Source organism: Anolis sagrei, chromosome X (genome assembly GCF_037176765.1).
Source record: "Anolis sagrei isolate rAnoSag1 chromosome X, rAnoSag1.mat, whole genome shotgun sequence".
NCBI lineage: Eukaryota > Metazoa > Chordata > Lepidosauria > Squamata > Dactyloidae > Anolis > Anolis sagrei.
The window spans coordinates 44,585,184-44,609,874 of NC_090034.1; the positions used below are offsets into that span (position 1 = coordinate 44,585,184).

Consider the following 24,691-nt stretch of genomic DNA (forward strand, 5'->3'; position numbering starts at 1 on the left):
TAAATCCAGATTCTCTGCTTTGAATTGGATTATATGGCAAAGTAGACTCATATAATCCTGTTCAAAGTTGACAATGTCTATCACCGACCTTGATAATCTGGGTTCTGTGGCAGTGTAGAAGAGGCCTCAGATATTAGACCTGTTTCTGGGTCTATTTGACTTGCTGATTCAATCCCCCCCCCCCCCCCCATCACTCAACGCATCTACCAGTCGCCCATGGAGAACCATGATAACCCGGTCTAAGGCCCCTTCCACACTGCCCTCTCTCCCAGGATCTTATCCCAGATTATCTGCTTTAAAGTAGAGTATATGATTCTCCATTGCCAGATAATCTGGGATAATCAGATAATCCGGGATCAGATCCTTGGATATAGGGCAGTGTGGAGGGGGGCTAAATCCCCTCTACACTGTCATATACAATCCAGATTACCTGCTTTGAACAGGGTTATATGAATCTACACTCCTTTATAATCAGATAATCTGGATTTTATAGGGCAGTGTAGGCCATATATTACTATTAATTAATTTGTCATCCCCTTTTATCTCTATGATGGAGATGCAAAGTTGCCAAGACACTAGGATTCCTGTTACTGGATGCTTACTAATAAAAATACACATATTTAGGACAAAAAGTAATAATATTTACTACTAGGAGTAAAATGTGAGTAAAAACCCGTACTAGGCTTCCTTACACCAATGGGGGCATTGAATAAGATTTACTCTAGGTTGGTGTAGTTGGCCTATAGTAAGCAGTGTTCGAATTAATGGAGTTTGACCCCACTTGAACCACCGTGGGTCAATGCTCTCTAATCCTGGGAGTTGTAGTATGCCGCATTTCTTCAGCCTTCTCTGCTTAAGAGTGCTAGGGGCCTCTCCAAACTACAACTCCCAGGATTCCGTAATATGGAGCCAGGGCAGGTAAAGTGGTGCCAACCAGCATTAATTCTACAGTGCAGATACACCCTTGGACTAATATGTCGGGAAATGCATTTGGTTGGATATGTATAGTAAGGGCCCCTTTGGCTATCTAACCCACAGCAAGGATTTCTTAAACTAGGGCTGCAGACTGACCCTTTATATAAATACACACACACTTGCTTTTTCTGTGCCCCACTCTCTTTTATTTTATCTTATCTCCAACTTTCCTGGAGTGTTAGTCTCTCCCCGCCTTTCTTCCATCACCCAAGGCTAAGGCTGAACTAAAATCCGACTTGCCACCCTCTTTTTAAATAATGCTAGTCATAATAATAAAAATATTTTACAATTGGAAACTTTTTTGTATAGGACGGGAGTTTTCTTCCCCTCCCCCCTTCTTTCTTCTTCTTAATCAAAAGCCTCTTAGTGCTATACTCATTCCCTCCTGGATTTTTACAATCCACATTTCCAAGTCTGCAACTTCTCTCCCTCTGGGATTGTAGTGTGTTTCATAGGATTTTTAGAGGATTTTCATGGAGATTCCTGCACAGATGTGTGTATGCAGAAACTCTGAGATCTCCTACATACCAACACATCCATACATGTTTCTATGAGATTTCAGAGGGTTTCTGTATATGTATGTATACACACACATATATACACACACATATATACCATATATCATATATATGGTATATATGATATATGAAATACACACACACACATATACAATACTAGTAATACTAATAATAATACATTTTATTCATTACCTGCCTCTCCTAATGGCTTGAGGCAGGGTGCATATATACTATACCATACTATACTATACTATCATATTTCCAAGTCTGCAACTTCTCTCCCTCTGGTATTGTAGTGTGTTTCATAGGATTTTTAGAGGATTTTCATGGAGATTCCTGCACAGATGTGTGTATGCAGAAACTCTGAGATCTCCTACATACAAACACATCCATACATGTTTCTATGAGATTCCAGAGGGTTTCTGCATATGTATGCATACACACGCATATATGCACACATATATACCATATATCATATATATGGTATATATGATATATGGAAAATACGCACACACACACACACATATACAATATTAATAATACTAATAATAATACATTTTATTCATTACCTGCCTCTCCTGATGGCTTGAGGCAGGGTACATATACATTATACCATTCTATACTATAGGATCACATCTCCAAGTCTGCAACTTCTCTCCCTCTGGTATTGTAGTATGTTTCATAGGACTTTTAGAGGATTTTCATGGAGATTCCTGCACAGATGTGTGTATGCAGAAACTCAGAGATCTCCTATATACAAACACATCCATACATTTTTCTATGAGATTTCACAGGGTTTCTGCATACACACACACACACACACACACACACACATATGCACACATATATGCAATATATCATATATATGGTATATATAATATATGGAATATATATACACATGCATACACACACACACATATATGCAATACTACTACTAGTACTACTACTACTACTACTAATAATAATAATAATACAAGTAATACATTTTATTAATTACCTGCCTCTCCTGATGGCTTGAGGCATATATACATATACACACTGCTGCTACTACTGCCACTACTACTGCTACTACTAATACATTTTATTCATTTCTCACCTCTTCTGATGGGTTGAGGCAGGATTAATATAATATAATATAATATAATATAATATAATATAATATGTAGTATTATACACACACACACACAATACTACCACCACCACCACTAATAATAATACTAATAATAATAATAATAATAATAATAATAATAATAATACATTTTATTCATTAACTGTCAGCTCCAGGCAGGGTACAACAAAGTCAAAACATATGAACATCAAATAAATTTAACATATAACAGCAATAGAATATAAATCAAACTCATGTTTGACTGGGTACATATATGCAGAAACTCTGAAATCTCATACACATACATATCTCCATACATGTACATATGAGATTTCAGAGTTCCTTTATATGTATGTGTACATGGATTGGATACCATCTGAAATCTCACAGATATGTCTGTCTGTCTGTCTGTCTCTCTCTCTCTATATATATATATATATGTGTGTGTGTGTGTGTGTGTGTGTATGTATGTGTATGTGTGTGTGTATATATATCAGAGGGTTTCTGCATGTATGTGTGTGTTTATATGCACAAATCATCTGAAATCTGATACACACACACACACATACATACATATATGCTTGATGCTCCACCCATCCATCATTGTCATCATTATAACTGCCATTGTAATTCAAGGCTATGCACTCCTGGGAGTTGTAGTTTGGTGAGCCATCAGCCCTCTCAAACAGAGAATGCTGTAGACATAGGATGATGGTGGTGGTGATAATGATGATGATAATGATGATACTCCTAGGATTCTAATGAAAATAATCCTAGGAGTTGTAGATTGGTGAGCCACCACCCCTCTTGAGCACAGAAGGCTAAAGTCATTGTATAATAATAATAATAATAATAATAATAATACCAGGATTTCATAGCCTTGAGTTATAGTGGCACATAATGATGATTATCCTTGGTATACTTGGAGTTGTAGTTTGGTGAGCCACCAGCCCTCTTGAGCAGAGAAGGCTAAAGTCGCTGAATAACAGCAGCAGCAGTAGTAAATAATAATAATAATAATAATAATAATAATAATAATAATAATGTGTTCGACTTGTGATTTTGTGATGCGAAATCCAGCATATAGATTTCGTATGCTGTGACATACTGTGCTAATAATAATAATAATAATAATAAAACCAGGATACCATAGACCTGAGTTATAATGGCATATAATGATGATGATCATGGGAGTTGTAGTTTGGTGAGCCACTGGCTCACTTGAGCACAGAAGGCTAAAGTCATTGTGTAATAATAATAATAATAATAATACCAAGATTCCACAGCCTTGAGTTATAATGGTACATAATGATGATTATCCTGGGAGTTGTAGTTTGGTGAACCACCAGCTCTCTTGACAGAGAAGCCTAAAGTCTTGTACAATAATAAATTAACCATCAGCAGCAGCAGCATCCTAGGATTCCATAGGTTTGAGCCATGGAGGTGAAAATGAAGCCAAACTGTATTAATTCTACTGTGTAGACGCATCTTAGGAATCACAGAACCTCTGGCAGTGGGAGCAGAAAGGTTGGACTGCATTCTTATGGCCAGTGTAGACCCATAAGGTCCAGATCCTCCTCTGTTTTTTTTGGGAGGGGGGCTTTTGGTCCATACAATGCACTCTTTCTTCCAGGCTAGTGGTGCATTGAGGGGCTGTGTGCCTTCCAATGCTTCCCACCCCTTGAGTCTAAGGGGAAATTAATGAGCTGCAAAGAAGAAAAGGGGGAGGGGGAGTAGGGAGAGAGTAAAAAAAAATCCTATTAAATGGGGTTTTCATCTAAGAAAAATAAAAAGCACCTGAAGCGGCCCTCTTTCTCCTCCCCCTTCCTTCTTTTGCAGGGGGCGAAATTGTGTCCACCTGTGAGTCCCACAACTGGGCTTCATCCCCCCTCCCCCAACTCCCCTGCAAATCAATACAGAGATAAAGGAATCAATGGGATCAGCCTGGAGAAGGCCCCAAAAATGAGAATGAAAGTGGGGAAGAAAAGGGATATTGGTTTTGGGAGTCAGGATTTGGAAAACTTTGGAGAGGTGGCCAACACTTGCCAGGCCAGGTAAAATGGGGGAAGGAATCATTATAATATAATATAATATAATATAATATAATATAATATAATATAGTTTTATATTATATTATATGAATAATATCTATCCATCCATCCTTTTCTCTCTCATATTGCACAGCTTGCTTCCATATGCCACATATTTATATACCCCACATACTATATATTCTATGCCACATGTTATCGATTATGTAATATATGCTAGACTGCATTCCATGCCTTATAAGCTACTTACCAGGTATTCTTTAGAACATACTATGTATGATTTAGTGCACACCATGTATCATATATTAAGTATCAGGTATTTTTAGTACATAGTGCATGCTTTATATTATAGGCTCCATACCATATATAATATAATGCATACTATATATTATATAGTACATATAATGTATTGTTTCGTACACATATTTTGCATTCTAAAGGTCATACCATGTATTATATAGTAAGTGTCATACATTATTCAGTACATACTATATATTGCACACTATATCGTGTCTTCTTTATATTATAGACTACATACCATATAGTACATACTATATATTATATAGTAGATATCATGTATTGTTTAGTACATACTTTGCATTATATAGGTCATGCCATGTATTATATAGTAAGTATCATGTATTATTCAGTACATGCTATATATTGCATACTATATAGTGTCAACTTTATATTATAGACTTCATACCATATAATGCATATTATATATTATATGGCACATATCATGTATTGCTTAGTATATACTTTGCATTATTCAGGTCATACCATGTATTATATAGTATCATGTATTATTCAGTACACACTACATATTGCATACTATATATGAAAGGTTTTAGGAGAATTGGGGGCTCCTGTTTTCCCCATTTCAACCAACTTAGTCGACCTTTTCAGGTCTAGGGCAGATTAGGAGGGAACAAAATCCTTTAGATTTGAATGGGATTTTTGTGAGTAAACGCCAATAATAATAATAATAATAATAATAATAATAATTGATAAATAATAATAATAATAATAATAATAATAATAATATAATGGGTAACTAATACTTGTATAATACTGAGTAACTAATAATATTTGTATAATAATATAATAGGTAACTAATAATAATATACTTGTATAATATTACAAATAGATTTGCATGAAGCTCAAAGGAGTGGATTGACGACGAATCGGATAGAATAATAATGTAATGGGTAACTAATAATAATAATAATTGTATAATAATGTAATGGCTGACTAATAATAATAATAATTTATTTGTTAACCGCTATATTATTGTTGTTAATAATATAACGGACAAGAAAAAAGTTATTATTAGTACTATTAGCATTATTAGCATTAATAATAATAGTTTTTCAGTGCCCCCAAAGTTTTATTTTGACCCAAGATCCCAAATGAAAAGACTTTGAGGAGCCAAGTGGCCGGGCGACCCCCTTGAAATCCATGGGACTTTTTAATATTGTCTTCCCCTCTTGCACCCCCGAGGAGAATACACAGGGTTATCCTTGTGTTTCCAAACTTCAAGGGGAAGTCGGAAAGGCACCTGGATAAATTAATAATTCATCAATAGCGGGAATATTAATGAGGGCTTCCAGGAAGGAGTCTCGTTGGCAGAAGTTGAGGAGGGAAGGAGAACTCTCTCTCTCTCTCTCTCTCTCTCTCTCTCCCCTTTTATTAAAAGGCCGGATTTCAAATATCCGGGGAAAGATTCCTCTGTGCTGCAGAAATGTTGGGTTTTTTTTTTTTAATGCAGCCTTCTATGCTCCGACTGTCTGGAGCTATGAAAGAAAACCGGGGCTTTCTTTTTTATTATTATTTTATTTTTGGAGGAAAACCTCTCTTCTTTTTCCAAAAGTGCCTTGAGTTGGGATCCTGGCCTGTAAAACAACAACAACAAGGAAACAAACAAGGTGGGCTGATTTGTTTACGCTGTAGCTCACTTCCAGAGATTGGCTCCATCCCTCACATTTGGGCCCTGTGGCTGTTTTGTGTGTGTGTGTGTAGAAAGAGAGAGATAAAGATATGGATATGGAGTTTGGGACATTTCACAGCTAACTCCCCCCCCCCCCCCGGTCTGTGTTAGAGTTAGCTGTGAAATGTCACAAACTCCATAAATATAGAGAAAGATAGCTGTGAAACGTCCCAAACTCTCTCTCTCAATCTCTCTCCGTATATACATACTACGTAATATAGAGTTAGTTAGCTGTGAAATGTCCCAAACTGCATGTATATAGACGCACACACACACATATATATATCACTATATATATCATACTATATAGTATGAGATATATAGTGATATATATGTGTGTGTGTGTGTGTGTGTGTGCGCGCGCGCGTATATATATATATATATATAGTTAGCTGTGAAACGCCCCTAACTCCATATATATATATATATAGAGAGAGAGAGAGAGAGAGAGTATGATATAGAGATATAGTATGATATATATACAGTTAGCTGTGAAACGCCCCTAACTCCATACACACACACACACAATATATATAGTATGATATAGTATATATATATATATATGATGTGAAACGTCCCAAACTCCATATATATATATATATATAGAGAGAGAGAGAGAGAGAGACTATATATAGTATGATATAAACATAGTATGCTGGGAAACGTCCCAAACTCCACACACACACTTTATATACAGTATGGTGTATATATATTTAGAGTTAGTTAGCTGTGAAGCGTCCCAGACTCCATATATACATACACACACACACACACACACACACACACTATATACTATATATAGTTTGTTTTAGAGGAGAGAGAGAGAGCTGTGAAACGTCCCAAACTCTTTATATATCTACTATATACTTTTTATAGTATATATATATATACTATATATACTAGTATGTTAGCGAGAGAGTTAGCTGTGAAACGTCCCAAACACACACACTTTATATATAGTATGATATATATATTTAGTTAGTTAGCTGTGAAGCATCCCAGACTCCATATATATATATATACATACACACACTATATAATATATATAGTATGTTTTAGAGATAGAGTTAGCTATGAAACTTCCTAAATTCCCTATATCTATAGTCTAATCTATATACTATATACTACATATAGTATGTTATATATAGAGAGAGAGAGAGCTGTGAAACTTCCCAAACTCTCTATACATCTACTATATACTATATATGGTATGTTAGCGAGAGAATTAGCTGTGAAACGTCCCAAACTCCACACACACACACTGTACATATAGTATGATATATATATTTAGTTAGTTAGCTGTGAAGCATCCCAGACTCCACATATATATATATACACACACACTATATATATATAGTATGTCTTAGAGAAGGAGAGTTAGCTATGAAACTTCCTAAATTTCCTATATCTATTTCTAATCTATATACTATATACTACATATTGTATATTATAGAGAGACAGACCTGTGAAACGTCCCAAACTCTCTATATATCTACTATATACTATATATAATATGTTAGCGATAGAGTTAGCTGTGAAACGTCCCAAATTCCATACACACACACTGTATATATAGTATGATATATATATTTAGAGTTAGTTAGCTGTGAAACGTCCCGGACTCCATATATATATTCAATATACTATATATAGAATGTTCTATAGGGAGAGGGAGAGAGTTATCTGTGAAACTTCCCAAACTCCCTATATCTATATCTATCTAATATCTATTATATCTTATATATAGTATGATATATATATATATATATAGAGAGAGAGAGAGAGAGAGTTAGTTGTGAAACGTCCCAAACTCCCTTCCAGTCTATTCTCAATGGAAATGTCCTTCCATGGAAGATTTCAGGAACTATTGTTGATGGCGGTTGAGTTGCCTTTCTGTCGCTCCTCTTGGGACACAGTTCTCTCAAAGGCTGGGACTTCCAATCCTCGACCAAACGGATCTGGAACCAAGTTGATTTCCCTGCTCTCCAAGCTGTCTGAGATTACGAAACCCAGACAGAACTTCCCGGATTCGTAGCGAAAGTCTCGGATGGGCAGAGTTCGTTCCTTTGCAAAACAGAGCCGTTCCTTTGCAAAAAGGAGGTCGTTCTTTTGGGGGAAAAAACAGTTAAGCGTCCCTCCTGGAAATAAATATTTATATTTTATATTATTATATGTATTATTATTATTTCAGGTCGGAAAAAAAACATGGCATAACACAATCGGAATCCTGGGTGTTCGCTCCCACTAGACCATAATACAATAATAACATCTAATAAATCTAATAACATAACATAATTCATATGGTAGAAGAAAAAATGCATAACAATTAGTATTCTGTTTTATATTATATTTATTATTGTTTTATTAGATTTGTTATATTTTATTATATTATTAGACTTTATTAGATGTTATTATTATCGTTCGATTGTCTTTATTTTTATTAGTTTTTATTCTATTATATATAATTATCATTTTTGTCTTTATTATTAGATTTTATTCTATTATTATATTTTCATCATATTTTATTATTATCTTTTTGTCTTTATATTTTTAGATTATATTATATTTTGTCTTTAGTTTTATTAGATTTTATTCTATTATATTTTATTAGTTTTTATTCTATTATTATATTTTCATCATATTTTATGATTATTTTTGTCTTTTTTAGATTTTATTCTATGATTATATTTTATGATCCTTTTGTCTTTAGTTTTATTAGATTTTATTCTATTATATTTAATTATTGTTTGTCTTTATTTTTATTAGTTTTTATTCTGTTGTTATATTTTCATAATATTTTATTATTTTATTGTCTTTTTTAGATTTTATTATATTATATTATTATATTTTATGATCCTTTTGTATTTAGTTTCATTAGATTTTATTCTATTCTATTTAATTATCATTTGATTGTCTTTATTTTTATCAGTTTTTATTCTATTATTACATTTTCATCATATTTTATGATTATTTTTGTCTTTTTAGATTTTATTATATTATTATATTTTATGATCCTTTTGTCTTTAGTTTCATTATATTTTATTCTATTATATTTAATTATCGTTTGATTGCCTTTATTTTTATCAGTTTTTATTCTATTATATTTTTATCATATTTTATTTTTGTCTTTTTAAGATTTTATTATATTATATTATATTATTATATTTTATGATCCTTTTGTCTTTAGTTTCATTATATTTTATTCTATTATATTTAATTATCATTTGATTGCCTTTATTTTTATCAGTTTTTATTCTATTATTATATTTTCATCGTATTTTATGATTATTTTTTGTCTTTTTTAGATTTTATTCTATTCTATTTTATGATCCTTTTGTCTTTAGTTTTGTTAGATTTTATTCCATTATATTTAATTAGCATTTGATTGTCTTTATTTTTATTAGTTTTTATTCTATTATTCTGTTATTAGATTTTATTCTATTATTCTATTTTATTATCTTTGTCTTTATTTTTATTAGATTTATTAGATTGCATTATATTATTATTATATTTATTTATACCCCGCTTTATCTCCCCAACGATAATAACATCTTACTATTATCGTTTTGTTATATTTACATCGATTATATGGATTTGAAAAGAGACTCTTTTCTCCCTGAAAAGAGACTCGAAGCGGCTATGCTAAATCTAATGCTAGGAAATGAATGGAGCCAAGGCATGCTCAATGTAAACATCGGGAAAGGAAAGCTCGTACTGAACGCAAAGACGGCTCAGGCTCCTTTGGAACAACTTCCCTTAAAACTACCGCAAATGAGCGTTATTTGGACGCTATTCGTTCCTTTGCTCCTTGGAGGGGGGGATTGGAGGGTCTACTGTTAGGCTCCAAAAGTCTGGGAAAAAAAGACAACTTTCTCTCCTAGGAGAGTCAATACTGGGCTGGGTGCCTCTTGCAAACCGAGAAACTACAACTAAAGGCGGAACGGTTTGGGGATCGGCTTTTGGAGGACCACGAAGGGCAGCCTGACCCCATTTGAACTGCCAATGGGAGGGAAGGGTGGGAGTTGTAGTTCTGCAAGGGCTTGGGGCCACCAGACTCCAACTCCCAGGAGCCAGGGCAGTTCAAGCGGGGTCAGGCTGCAAGTCCTCCCAATAGGAGTGATCCCGACGTTGCCTGTCCGAAAGAAGCCAAGTTCGTGTTTTTGCCAAGGCAAGATTTGGGTCTTTGAGAAATACGGGAAATTAGATAGATAGAGAGAGATACGTATCATGCACACACACACATACATATTTTATTTTATTTTATTTTATTTTATTTTATTTTATTTTATTTTATTTTATTTTATTTTATTTTATTTTATTTTATTTTATTTTATTTTATTTTATTTTATACTATATTATCTGTGTATTGTATTGTATTACTTTATATTATGTATATATTATATTATTTTTATATTATATGTATTATATTATTATTGTGTATTATACGTGTATTGTTATTTTATATTATATATGTATAATATTATTATCTTATATGTGTATGATGTATTATTTTATATTATACATACTATATTATAATTTTATATTATACGTGTATTCTATTATTATTGTATATTATACATGTATTATATTATTTTATATGTGTATTATATTATTTTATTCTATACTATATATATATGTCATATGATAATTTTATATTATATGTGTATTATATTGTATTGTTTTATATTATGTATATATTATATGATAATTTTATATTATATGTATTATATTATTATTGTGTATTATATGTGTACTATATTATTATATATTATCTATGTATTATATTATATATTTTATGTTTTATTTATATTATTATTTCATATGTATGTTATATTATTATTTTATATGTGTATTATATTATTTTACTTTATATTATATATGTATTATATTATTATTTTATTATATCTATATTATATGATGATTTTATATTATATGTGTATTATATTGTATTATTTTATATTATGTATCTATTATATGACAATTTCATATTATATGTATAATATTATTATTGTTATCTATGTATTATATTATATATTTTATGTTTTATATATTATTTTATATGTATATTATATATGTATTATATTATTGTGTATTATATTATATATTACATATGTAAATTATATATTTTATGTTTTATTTATATTATTATTTTATATGTATATTATATTGTATATTATATATGTATTATTTTATCTTATATTATATGTGTAGTATATTATCATTATATATTATATGTGTATTATATTGTATTTATATTATTATTAATATTATTATTACTAATATATTGCCATATATTTCCAACATCGCTCCTCCCCATTCGTGCCAAGACCAGGTGGTTTGTGGGAAAGTAACTTGGGAGAAGGAAGGCAAAACTCCTCCACTTTCGAGGCACTTGGTATCTAGGCTTGTTCTTTTGAAGGCTGGGTCTACATACTGTCGAACGAACGCAGTTTGATACCGTTTCAACTTCCCCATTTCAAGTCTAGGGAACTATGGGCGGATCTGGAAGCTAGGAGGCGAAAAGGCCATCCTTACCATCATCCACACGAGACGAAAACACAGAAGTCACACTTACCTCCGGGCTGACTTTGGAGTGACTGGGCCAATTTCCCGGCCTTCTCCACGCATCCCCTGCAAAACACACGCAAAACAGGGTTGCTGTGAGTTTTCCGGGCTGCCTGGTCATGTTCCAGAAGCATTCTCTCCTAACGTTTCTCCCACATCTATGGCAGAGGTTGTGAACAATCTCTGAGGATGCCTGCCATAGATGTGGGCGAAACGTCAGGAGAGAATGCTTCTGGAACATGACCAGACAGCCCGGAAAACACACAGCAACCCTGTTGATTCCGGCCATGAAAGCCTTTGACAATGCAGGCAAAACAATCCCTGGGAAATGCAGCTACTGTATGGTTCCTGAGAAGTTATCAAAGGGGCTGCAGACCACATGCTCTCTCTCTCTCTCTCTCTCTCTCTCTCTCTCTCTCTCCTTTTGACTATGTGACCTGTTGATAGCTGTTTTGTTGTAAGAGAGATGTTTTGGCTGGATGGCACAGCGAACCATCTCAAAAATATCTGAAACTGGACTGATAAGTTTTGTACCTGTGTATGCGAAAGTTATTGCTATTATTGCTAATATTGGTGTATTAGTGATATTTATTCTAGGCGTGAGAAAGAAAGCCTGTGCCAACGTGCAAGGGGAGGGGGGGGGAGCCAATCATATGCTCTGATTAATAGTACTAATACCACTATTATTGCTAATATTAGTATATTAATGATATTTATTCTAGGCGTGAGAAAAAAAGCCAAGCATATGCTCTGATTAATAGTACTAATACCACTATTATTGGTAATATTAGTATATTAATGATATTTATTCTAGGCGTGAGAAAAAAGCCAAGCATATGCTCTGATCAATAGTACTAATACCATTATTACTGCTAATATTAGTATATTCATGATATTCATTCATTAATTAGCATTTGATTGCTCTGATCAATAGTACTAATACCATTATTACTGCATATGCTCTGATCAATAGTACTAATACCATTATTACTGCTAATATTAGTATATTCATGATATTCATTCTAGGCGTGAGAAAAAAAATCCTGTGGCGAGGTGCAAAGAGGGGAAAAGCCAAGCATATGCTCTGATTAATAGTACTAATACAACTATTATTGCTATTATTGCTAATATTAGTGTATTAATGATATTCATTCTAGGCGTGAGAAAGAAAGCCTGTAGCAAGGTGCAAAGAGAGGGGAGGGGAAACCAATCATACGTTCTGATTAATAGTACTAATACCATTATTATTGCTAATATTAGTATATTAATGATATTCTAGACGTGAGAAAAAAAATCCTGTGGCAAGATGCAGAGGGGAAAAGCCAAGCATATGCTCTGATTAATAGTACTAATACAACTATTATTGCTATTATTTCTAATATTAGTATATTGATGATAGTCATTCTAGGCGTGAGAAAGAAAGCCTGTGGCAAGGTGCAAAGAGGGGAGGAAACCAATAATATATTCTGATTAATAGTACTAATACTACTATTATTGCTAATAGTAGTGTATTAATGATATTCTAGGCGTGAGAAAAAAATCCTGTGGCGAGGTGCAAAGAGGGAAAAAAGCCAAGCATATGCTCTGATTAATAGTACTAATACCATTATTATTGCTAATATTAGTATATTAATGGTATTCATTCTAGGCGTGAGAAAAAAAATCCTGTGGCAAGGTGCAAAGAGGGAAAAAGCCAAGCATATGCTCTGATTAATAATACTAATACCACTGTTATTGCTAATATTAGTGTATTAATGATATTTATTCTAGGCGTGGGGTTTGCACCCAAGGTTTTTCCCGGGGTTTGCAAAGGGGAAAGGAAGGCTCTTCGAACACGGCTCTTCTTCCCGCGTCCTGCCCACTCTTGGCGCGTTCACACGTGGGCCCCCCTCTCACCCACCCACCCACCGCATTCCTTTGCATCGCGCCCCAAGCCCACTCAGAAGGGGGGAGGGAGGGGGGGAGGGAAGGAGGGAGGGGGCTCTTTCAAGGCTCCCGCGTGACCCGAGAGGCCGGCCGCGTGGGCCGTGACGTCTCCGCGCCTTATAGGCTGGCGAGCGGGCGAGGCAGGCGCGAGCCCTCGAAGCCGCGTTCTTTTCTGGGCGCGATGGCTGGGCAAAGGCCCCGAGCTTGAAGGAAGAGCCCCAGACCGCAAAGCCGCGGGTGGCGGGGGAGGAGAAGGTCGCCGCATCCGCGAAGCCTCCCCAACCCGGTCCCAAACTGGTTCGGAGCCTCGCAGAAGCCGAAAGGTGAGAGGCTCTCCTTGGAACCCATTCTTATCCTCATCATCACCTGGAACCTATTTTTATTATTGCTAATATTATTACCAATATTATTACTATTATTACGAAGCACCAGGAGGAATTTGCAAAGGTCGAAGCAAGGCTGGAAAGGGGAGTTTTGTGTAGATGGATGGAGAGAGAGAATATATCTATGTACATGTGTGTAGATAGATAGTGTTCATATGTATGTGTGTGCATCTATCTATCTAGAATGGATCTGACTGGATATATAGTGTATGAATGTGTACATGTGTATAGATAGATAGTGTTTGTATGTATATATAGTATTGATTAGCTAGCCCTTAGGTTATATCACCTGACCGAAACAAACAACAAAGTTTGATACAACTTAATAAAACTCTTATATAGAAAGTCAAATAATAATACAGTAAATAAGTATGATAAAACTGAATATCAACATCATATTTCCCTACAATTTACCCCGATATATAGGTGTGTATGTATGTATAGATAATGTATAGATATATACACAGACGTACATACTATATCTATATATCTATATAGGTATGTATGTATATGTATGTATGTATATATATATATATATATATGGACTATATATATAGTGTGTGTATGTATATAGATAGAATATATATATACACACACATACCTATATAGATATAGTATGTACGTGTGTATATATCTATACACTATATATGGATAGTGTGTGTATATATATGTATACATATATAAGCAGACATACATGTGTGTGTGTGTATATATATATATACACACACATATATATATATATATATATATGGACTATATATAGTGTGTGTATGTATATAGATAGAATATATATATATATATATATATATATACACACACACACACATGTATGTCTGATTATATATATATGTATACATATATACACACACACTATCTATATATATAACACACCCACACTATATAGTGTGTGTGCAGATATATAGTGTATGGATATATATATGGATGGATATATACACACACACTATAGATAGATAGATAGAGATAGATAGATAGATAGATAGAGTAGATATGTATATGTATGTGTGTGTCTATGCATATTATAGACAGACAGATAGGTAGATAGGTATATTGATAGATAGATAGATAGATAGATAGATAGATAGATAGAGTGTGGGCTTGGAAAGATGAGAGGACCGGTGAAGGGAAACAACAACAACAATAATAATAATAATAATAATAATAATAATAATAATAATAAGGACTCTGGAACAAGCCAGTAAAGGTGGTCCCAGTGGTGATCAGCACACTGGGTGCAGCGCCTAAAGACCCTGGCCTGCACTTAAACACAATCGGCGCTGACAAAATTACCATCTGCCAGCTGCAAAAGGCCGCCTTTACTGGGATCTGCACGCATTATTTGGCGATACACCACACAGTCCTAGATACTTGGGAAGTGTCCGACGTGTGATCCAATACAACAGCCAGCAGAGTGATCTTGTTTGTTGTGGACTCATCTTGTTGCGTTTCTAATAATAATAATAATAATAATAATAATAATAATAATAATAATAATAATAATCCGGTCTCCATTGCTACAAGCAACTTGGAAAGTTTGAGGCATGGCTGGAGAGTGAAGTTTTGTGTGTGTGTGAAGTCGGGCTTGGGATGGTGAGAGGCAACCTAGAGCCGAACTCGAAGATGAACCAACCTATTATTATTATTAATAATAATAATAATAATAATAATAATCAAGTCTCTGTTGCCACGAACAATTTGGTGAGCTTGAGGCGTTGGTGAAAAGTGTGATTTTGTGTAAGTATATGTAGATAGGCAGACAGATAGATACTAGATAGGAGAAAAGTTGAGCGGCTCCCTACAGCCGAATTATATCTCCCAAAGTCTATATACTTTCCAAAACCCGAGGAAAAGTCTCAAAATTCCCAGTCACTGGGGGATATTTTATATTCTAACACACAGAGAGAGAACATAGATAGATAAACTCATACATATATTGTAATTTCTAGAGCTCTATGTCTGTGCTTATATAATTTTTCTGTATAATATATATACAAAATATTCTCTGTACTCTGTGTACTCTAATCTGTATACAGTATATTATGGCTGGATCTACACTGCCATGTAAAATCCGGATTCTCTGCTTTGAACTGGTCTATAAAGCCGTGTAGAGTCATATAATCCAGTTCAAAGCAGATCCTGTGGATTCTCGACTTTGATCCATCTAGATTACATGGCATGAGCATTGCACACGCTGCCTGGGTCCCTGCCATAGAAAAGCCAGGTTATCTTCTTTGAACTACATCATATAGAAGTGTAGAATCGGGCTCCTTCTAGGCTGCCATCTAATCCAGATTATCAACGTCATGGACTGGATCATATGAGCCTACACTGCCCAATAAGCCAGCTCAAAGCAGAGGATGTCAATTATCTTCTTTGATCATCTGGTTTATAAGGTAGTGTAGATCTAGCCTCAGAATATACACTGTGTATTCTGCATATCTCTATCTATCTATCTATCTATCTATCTATCTATCTATCTATCTGTACTAGCTGTCCCCTGCTACGCGTTGCTGTGGCTCAGTCTGTGTCTATGTGTTTTCTGTGTATATGAGTATAAAAAAAGGTAAAGGTAGTCCCCTGACATTAAGTCCAGTCATGTATGAGTATATGTGTGTGTATATTTGTGTATATGTGTATATCTGTGGTTTTGCGCATGCGTCGTAATGTTTTTTTGTTTACTTTTTAACTCTCTTCTGCTGTGTATTTCAGTGTTTTATGAGTGATGGTCACTCCTTGGCCTGATATAGGTGTGTTGTGTCCAAATTTGGTGTCACTTCGTCCAGTGTTTTTTGAGTTATGTTAATTCCACAAACGAACAATACATCTTTATGTATTGTGTGTGTTTGTGTGTGTGTATGTATATGGGAGCCCCCGGTGGCGTAGTGGGTTAAACCGCTGAGCTGCTAACCTTGTTGACTGAAAGGTCGAAGGTTCAAATCCGGGGAGCGGGGTGAGCTTCCTCTGTCAGCCCCAGCTTCTGCCAACCTAGCAGTTCGAAAACATGCAAATGTGAGTAGATCAATAGGTACCGGTAACGGCCGCTCCATGGAGTCATGCTGGCCACATGACCTTGGAGGTGTCTACGGACAACGCCGGCTCTTTGGCTTAGAAATGGAGCTGAGCACCAACTCCCAGAGTGGGACACCACTCGACTTAATGTCAGGGGAAAAACCTCTACCGCTATATATGTATATAATATATATTATACGTGTGTATGTATATGTGTGTATATATCAGTAGAGTAAGGACACCTCAATCATGTCATGGAGAGATAGTTCAGTAGCTGGGAAAGAGAGACAAGTTAAAGCCATGGAGGCATAACTTTTTGACTCACCCGTCTGTATATGTATATCATTGTAGGTGTATATGTCACATATACTTTTCTGAAGTCCTCTATTCTATTCTTGTACGAAGGCGAATATGATATATCTCAAGCCGCTTCGGGAAGCACCTCGCCGAAGGGCAGGGGGAAAGTCCTCAAAGTTGGAGAATACTTTGGCTTGCTTTCTTTTCCTGCACATGTTAGAGTAAAATGCACGCGTGGGAAGCGGGAGAGGGTCCTTTGAATTTTCAAAGCTTCTTTGGCCGGATCTACGCGGCCTCATAACCCACTTCGAAGACTTTTTGCGACTACTTTGGGTTGTTGTGAGTTTTTCGGCCATGTTCCTGAAGCATTCTCTCCTGACGTTTCGCCTGCATCTATGGCAGGCATCTTCAGAGGTTGTGGGGTCTGTTGAAAATTAGGGAAATGGGGTTTCTATATTTGTGGAATGTCCAGGGTATGTAGAGATATATAAACCCAATTTTCCTCGTTTCCAAAAGACCTCACAACCTCTGAGGATGCCTGCCATAGATGCAGGCGAAACGTCAGGAGAGAATGTTTCTGGAACATGGCCATACAGCCCGAAAAACTTACAACAACCCAGTCATTCCAGCCATGAAAGCCTTCTGGGTTGTTGTGAGTTTTCCGGGCTGTCTGGCCATGTTCCGGAAGCATTCTCTCCTGACGTTTCGCCTGCATCTATGGCAGTCATCCTCAGGTCTGTTGAAAACTAGGGAAATGGGGTTTCTATATCTGTGGAATGCCCAGAGTATATAGAGATATATAAACCCAATTTTCCTCGTTTCCAACAGACCTCACAACATCTGAGGACGCTTGCCATAGATGCAGGCGAAACGTCAGGAGAAAATGCTTCTATAACATGGCCAGAAAAACTTACAGCAACCTTGTGATTCCAGCCATGAAAGCCTTCTGGGTTGTTGTGAGTTTTCTGGCTGTCTGTCCATGTTCCGGAAGCATTCTCTCCTGACGTTTCGCCTGCATCTATGGCAGGCATCCTCAGGTCTGTTGAAAACTAGGGAAATGGGGTTTCTAAATCTCTGGAATGTCCAGGGTATATAGAGATATATAAACCCAATTTTCCTAGTTTCCAATAGACCTCACAACCTCTGAGGATGCTTGCCGTAGATGCAGGCGAAACGTCAGGAGAGAATGCTTCCGGAACATGGCCAGACAGCCCGGAAAACTCGCAACAACCCATGATTTCGGCCATGGAAACCTTCAGCAATACATCAATTCTACTCTGTGCTGGGCAAAGTTCCCATTGACTGCAGATCTTGCTTCCTTAGCACACCAGGAGAGAATAATTCAACTCTATTGTCATGCCGTTTTAAAAGCGACACTGTTTGACATAATGCAGTCACCAGAAAATGAATGGAGAGTGGGCAAACTCAGGCCTCTTCCACACAGCTTAATCAATCCCCACATTATCTGCTTTGAACTGGACTATGTGGCAGTGTGGACTCAGATAATTCAGGTCAAGGCATTATTGTGGATTGTTGTGAGTTTTCCGGGCAGTCTGGCCATGTTCCAGAAGCATTCTCTCCTGACGTTTCGCCTGCATCTATGGCAGGCATCCTCAGAGGTTGTGAAGTCTGTGATTGTGGCAGATGCATATTTCTCCTCCTGATTTTCAAACCATATTATTGTTGGGTTGTTGTGAGTTTTGGGGGCTGAATGGCCATGTTCCAGAAGCATTCTCTCCTGACGTTTCGCCTGCATCAATGGCAGGCATCCTCAGAGGTTGTGAGGTCTGCTGGAAACTAGGAAAATTGGGTTTATATATCTGTGGAAAGTCCAGGGTGGGAGAAAGAACTCTTGCCTGCTTGAGGCAAGTGTGAATGTTGCCATTGGCCACCTTGATTACAACCTTTGAGAGTCAGGCGAAACGTCAGGAGAGAATGCTTCTGGAACAAACCCATACAGCTCGGAAAACTCACAACAACCCAGTGATTTCGGCCATGAAAGCCTTCGACAATAGAGTATTGTGGAGTTTTCTGCCTTGATATTCTGAGTGTGGAAGTGCGCTCAGTCTAGATCCATACTGTATCCCGAAATTGCATAAAATAGAAAGAGATGCGGCTTCAGGGAAAAGCCCTTTCTGGTCTCAATGGTCTGACTCCTCTGAAACCCCTTCTGCACTGTCATACAAAATCCAGATGATCTGTTTCGGATTATATGGCAGTGTAGACTCCGATAATTCACGTGGAGCCTCGGCTTGGGGAGTCTGGATTCTCTGGATCGAGAAAGCGATCTGGCTCTCCCAACCTGGCTGGCTTCAAGCCTCCCCGACTCGACAGCGCTGCGTGTTTATCTTTCCCTGACCTCTTCAACTCTTCCCCTCCGAAATCATCCATTTCTCTTTCCTTTCGGAGTGGGAGAAAGTCAAAGAAAGCAAAGAGAGAGAGAGAGAGAGAGAGGAGGGGAAAATGTCGGTCCAAAGATCTCTTTGACGGCTTGCTTATTTGGAGTATAGCCGAGCTTGCGTCGGGTTTGATGCCGACGCCTTGGACGCATTCCTCCTGCCTTTCAAAAGTGGAGAAAGAGGTATAAAACAGGCCAACTTCGGCCCTCCCTCCAGGTGTTTTGGACTTCAACTCCCACAATTCCTAACAGCCGGTAGGCTGTTAGGAATTGTGGGAGTTGGAGTCCAAAACACCTGGAGAGCTCAAGTTCGCCAATGCCTGGTCTATACAGACTATACAATGAGGGCATAATAATAATAATAATATCAATTATTTGGGTCTATATTAACCACATCAAGCAGTTCAAAGTAATAATAATAATAATAATAATAATAATAATAATAATAATATCCATTATTTGGGTCTATGCTGACCATATCATGCAGTTCAAAGTAGTAATGATGGTGATGATGATGATGTCCATTATTTGGGTATATATAGGGCCCTTTCTTTTTCCTCCTCAGCCGCTGAAGGCAGGGGCCTGAGGCTGTTAGGAATTGTGGGGATTGAAGTCCAAAACACCTGGGAAGAAGGCCCAAGTAGGCTTATGCCTAGCGTAAAATAAACAAAAACAACAGTCCTCACAACCTCTGACGATGCCTGCCATAGATGCAGGCGAAACGGCAGAAGCGAATGCTTCTGGAACATGGCCATACCGCCCGGAAAACTCACAACAGCCCTCACTAATGTTGCCAGAGGTGTTAGATTACTACTAGTAGTAGTAACAACAATAATATGTATTGTCTGAGGCTTTCATGGCCGGAATCACTGGGTAGTTGTGAGTTGTGAGAGTTGTGGAGAGTGCGAAAACTCAGACCCCCTTCCACACAGCTGAATCAAACCCCACATTATCTGCTTTGAACTGGACTATATGGCAGTGTGGACTCAGGTAATTCAGTTCAAAGCATTGTTGTGGATTGTTGTGAGTTTTCCGGGCTGTATGGCCATGTTCCAGAAGCATTCTCTCCTGACGTTTCGCCTGCATCTATGGCAGGCATCACAACCTCACAAACTATGCCTGCCATAGATCCAGGCGAAACGTCAGGAGAGAATGCTTCTCGAACATGGCCCTACAGCCCGGAAAACTCACAACACCCCTCACTAATGTTATCAGAGATGCTAAATTACTACTGCTAGTAGTAATAACAATATGTGTCCTTGAAGGTTTTCATGGCGGGAATCGCTTGGGGTTGTGAGTTTTCCGGGCTGTTGGGCCATGCTCCAGAAGCATTCTCTCCTGACGTTTCGCCTCCATCTATGGCAGGCATCCTCACAACCTCTGAGGATGCCTGCCACAGATGCAGGCGAAACGTCAGGAGAGAATGCTTCTGGAGCATGGCCCTGCAGCCCGGAAAACTCACAACAATCCAACAATAATATGGTTTGAAAACCAGAAGAAGGAGGAAACTTGTAGGGTGTATGTGTGTGTGTATATATATATAGAAACTTGTAGTGCGTGTGAGTATGCATATATATATATATATACACACCCTACAAGTATATACCATATATATATGCACACATACAAACGCACACACCTTTCTGGTCCCATAATCCAAGCTCTCCAGAAAGAGACAAGAAGTTATATCCCCCTACCCCCCACCCCCCACCCCCCAAAAAGGTTGTAAACTCTTTGCCTTCCTTTCGGCGTGCAGACCGTTCTCCTTTTGTGTCCCTGACGCGCGTTAATCACGCGAAGGTGGTGGGGTCGGCAAGGCTGTGCATGGTTTGTGTTAGGTTATAGGTTTCTCTTTTTTGGGTGGGGAGAAAGGAAATAAGGAGGAGGAGAGCTGGGAAAAGGCAAACCCAAGCCGACTCTTGGAGTCTAGGGGGATGCCCTCCCTCTTTTTCTGTCTCTTTCTGGTGGGGAAAGATGGATAGAAGGAGGAGGAGGTTCAAAAAAGGGAGGGAGAGAATGGGTGGGAACAGAGCGACGGGGTGTCTGTGTGTGTGTGTGTCTTTGTGCTTTGCTGGTTTGGCAAAGAGAGGGGGGGGGGGACTAACAGAGGCTGGGAAAAGAGGAGGAGGAGAAGCCGGCCTCTCTTTGCACCGCAGTCGCTGGTTGGCTGGTGAGGGCTCCCCTCCGCCTCAACGCGCCCGACTTGCCTTTTCCCTGGGCTGCTCTTGGGCTCCTTTCCTTGCTCAAAGGCAACCTGTTCCATCCAGGCGTCCACTGCGAGCAAAAACAACAACAGGGGGCTTTGCGCAAACTCCTTCCTCGGAATCCCCTCCTTCCTTTGGCTTTCTCTGCCTTGTTTCTTTTCCCCTCCTCTTGCTTTAACCCCTTATTTTAAAAAAATGACGATCAGCCCCTCCAGCTGAGGCCAGGAGGGGGCTCCTCGGTCTGGGGAGAGCCAAACGGAGGGGGAAGCTTTCCAAAGAGAGAGGCAAAAGCTTTCCAAAAAGAGAGGCAAACGCTTTCCAAAGAGAGAAGCAAAGCAGTGGAGATTGGAGAAAGGGCTGGGGAGAGGGGGGGGGGGAGAAGAGAGGGAGGGTGAGAGAGGGAGAGAAACGTTTGCCCTCCCCTTCTCTGGGTGGAGAGAGAAGGGGAAGCCCAAGCCGAAGAAGCCCAAGCTGAGGAGATGGCTGCTGGAGAGGCGGCTGCGTCGAGCTGCTGACTGGCGCTCCAGAGGCAACGGAGATGCGTTGAGGAAGGTAACGGCAGGGAACGGAGCGGGGAATGGAGCCCCTTCTCTCCCTCCTCCCCCTTCTCCTCCTTCTTTTCCTTCTCCTCCATTCCTCCCCTTTCCTGACGTTCCAGCTAGGGCGCACGGCAGCCAAGCATTCTAGGCCCAGCCAAAGCCAAGGCGCAAAGCGTTTGGAGACGTTCCTAGGGGGACCTTGCTTCCCGGCGCTGTTCGGCACGAAGCGGAGCCCCCCGGCTTTCAAGCCCTGGAAGGCGAAGAGAGGGCACCCTGACGCAGGCGAGCACGCCCCCACTTCCCCCCTCCGTTGCCCCTTTCTCCGGCTTGGCCTCCCTCTTCGGAGCGGCGCTCCAACCGCGGTTGCTTTGACGCCGGCCTCGGCGGCCTGGTTCTGTCAAGGCGGATTGGCGCTCGGAGGGGCGAGGAGGCAGCCAGGCGCCAGGCTCCCCTTGGGGCCCAGCTGGGGAAGCTATAGGGCCGAACCGGGGGGAGGGAGAGAGGGAGGGAAGGAGACGCGAAGCTTTGCGCCTCGGAAACCCCCCCAAACCCGGCCTTGGCTTTTTGCGCGACTCTGTGCGCTTTTAGGCCTTCTTTTGCTTTGGATTTGGAAGTGGGGAGAGATTCGAAAACATAGTCTTCCAAAAGTCGGTTTTCCCCCTCCTCTCTGGGCCCCTTCCACACAGCTGAATAAAACCCCACATTTTCTGCTTTGAACTGGATGGAATATATGGCAGCGTGGACTCGGATAACCCAGTTCAAAGCAAATATTGTGGATTATCTGTCTTGAGATTCTGGGTTATGTGGCTGTGTGGAAGGGCCAGAAAAGCTTTGGAGATGCCGTTCTCCGAGGTGGAAAGGTTTTGTGTGTGTGTCCCCCTTTTCAACTTTTTAAAGAATGCATCTTAAACTGCATGAGATGGGAACGGAGAGACCCATAGAACGCAGATTGAACTGCACTATATGCTTGGTGTAGACTCATAATAAACTTCACGCCGCATTCTGTGGCTCTACACCTGACCATATCGTTCTTTGGAAGTGTCGAGCCAGCCCATCTCATGCCTCCCTTAAGAATGGACTTTGAAGAAGGCCAGCAATTCGGAGGAATCCTAGGATAATAGAATAGTTGTGGCCCCTTCCAGACAGCAGAATAAAACCCCACATTATCTGCTTTGAACTGGAATATATGGTAGTGTGGACTCAGATAACCCAGTTCAAAACAGATTTTGTGGGATTTTCTGCCTTGAGATTCTGGGTTATGAGGCTGTTTGGAAGGGTCCATGGGCCATTTAGTCCGACCCCCAGCCATGCAGGAAAAGCACAATTGTTTAGCCAACTGGGAAGGCGAGAGGAAAGTATAATTGGGTTGTTGAGTGTTTTCCAGGCTGTATGACCATGTTCTAAAAGCATTCTCTCCTGACGTTTCGTCTGCATCTGTGGCAGGCATCCTCAGAGGTTGTGAGGTCTGAGCAAATAATAGAAAATAATCATCATCATCATAATGATAATACAAACGGTAAGAAAAGGAACTCCTAAAACCCAATAGGAAAGTCTAGGATGTTACCCCTAGACTCTCGGGGGATGCTTGCCATAGATGCAGGCGAAACGTCAGGAGAGAATGCTTCTGGAACATGGTCATAGGGCCCGAAAACACACAACTCAGTGATCCCGGTCATGAAAGCCTACGGCAATACATGAAACTATAATTTTTCC

At 38.5% G+C, this 24,691-nt stretch overlaps 1 protein-coding gene across 3 annotated transcripts in view; it reads left to right on the top strand.

Annotated features, from left to right (window-relative positions):
• The window catches only part of TBX5 (T-box transcription factor 5), a 108,876-nt gene that overhangs the window by 36,980 nt on the left and 47,205 nt on the right, over nucleotides 1-24,691 (top strand). The window contains exon 1 of one of the 3 annotated variants that reach the window (XM_060785449.2): nucleotides 14,279-14,453. The exons of 1 other annotated variant lie outside the window; for it this stretch is intronic. The gene's annotated coding sequence lies outside the window, so the exon portion shown is untranslated. Of the gene's footprint in view, nucleotides 1-14,278; nucleotides 14,454-22,813; nucleotides 22,992-24,691 lie in introns of those variants that run through there. One more of the 3 variants, XM_060785450.2, reaches the window with a different exon arrangement.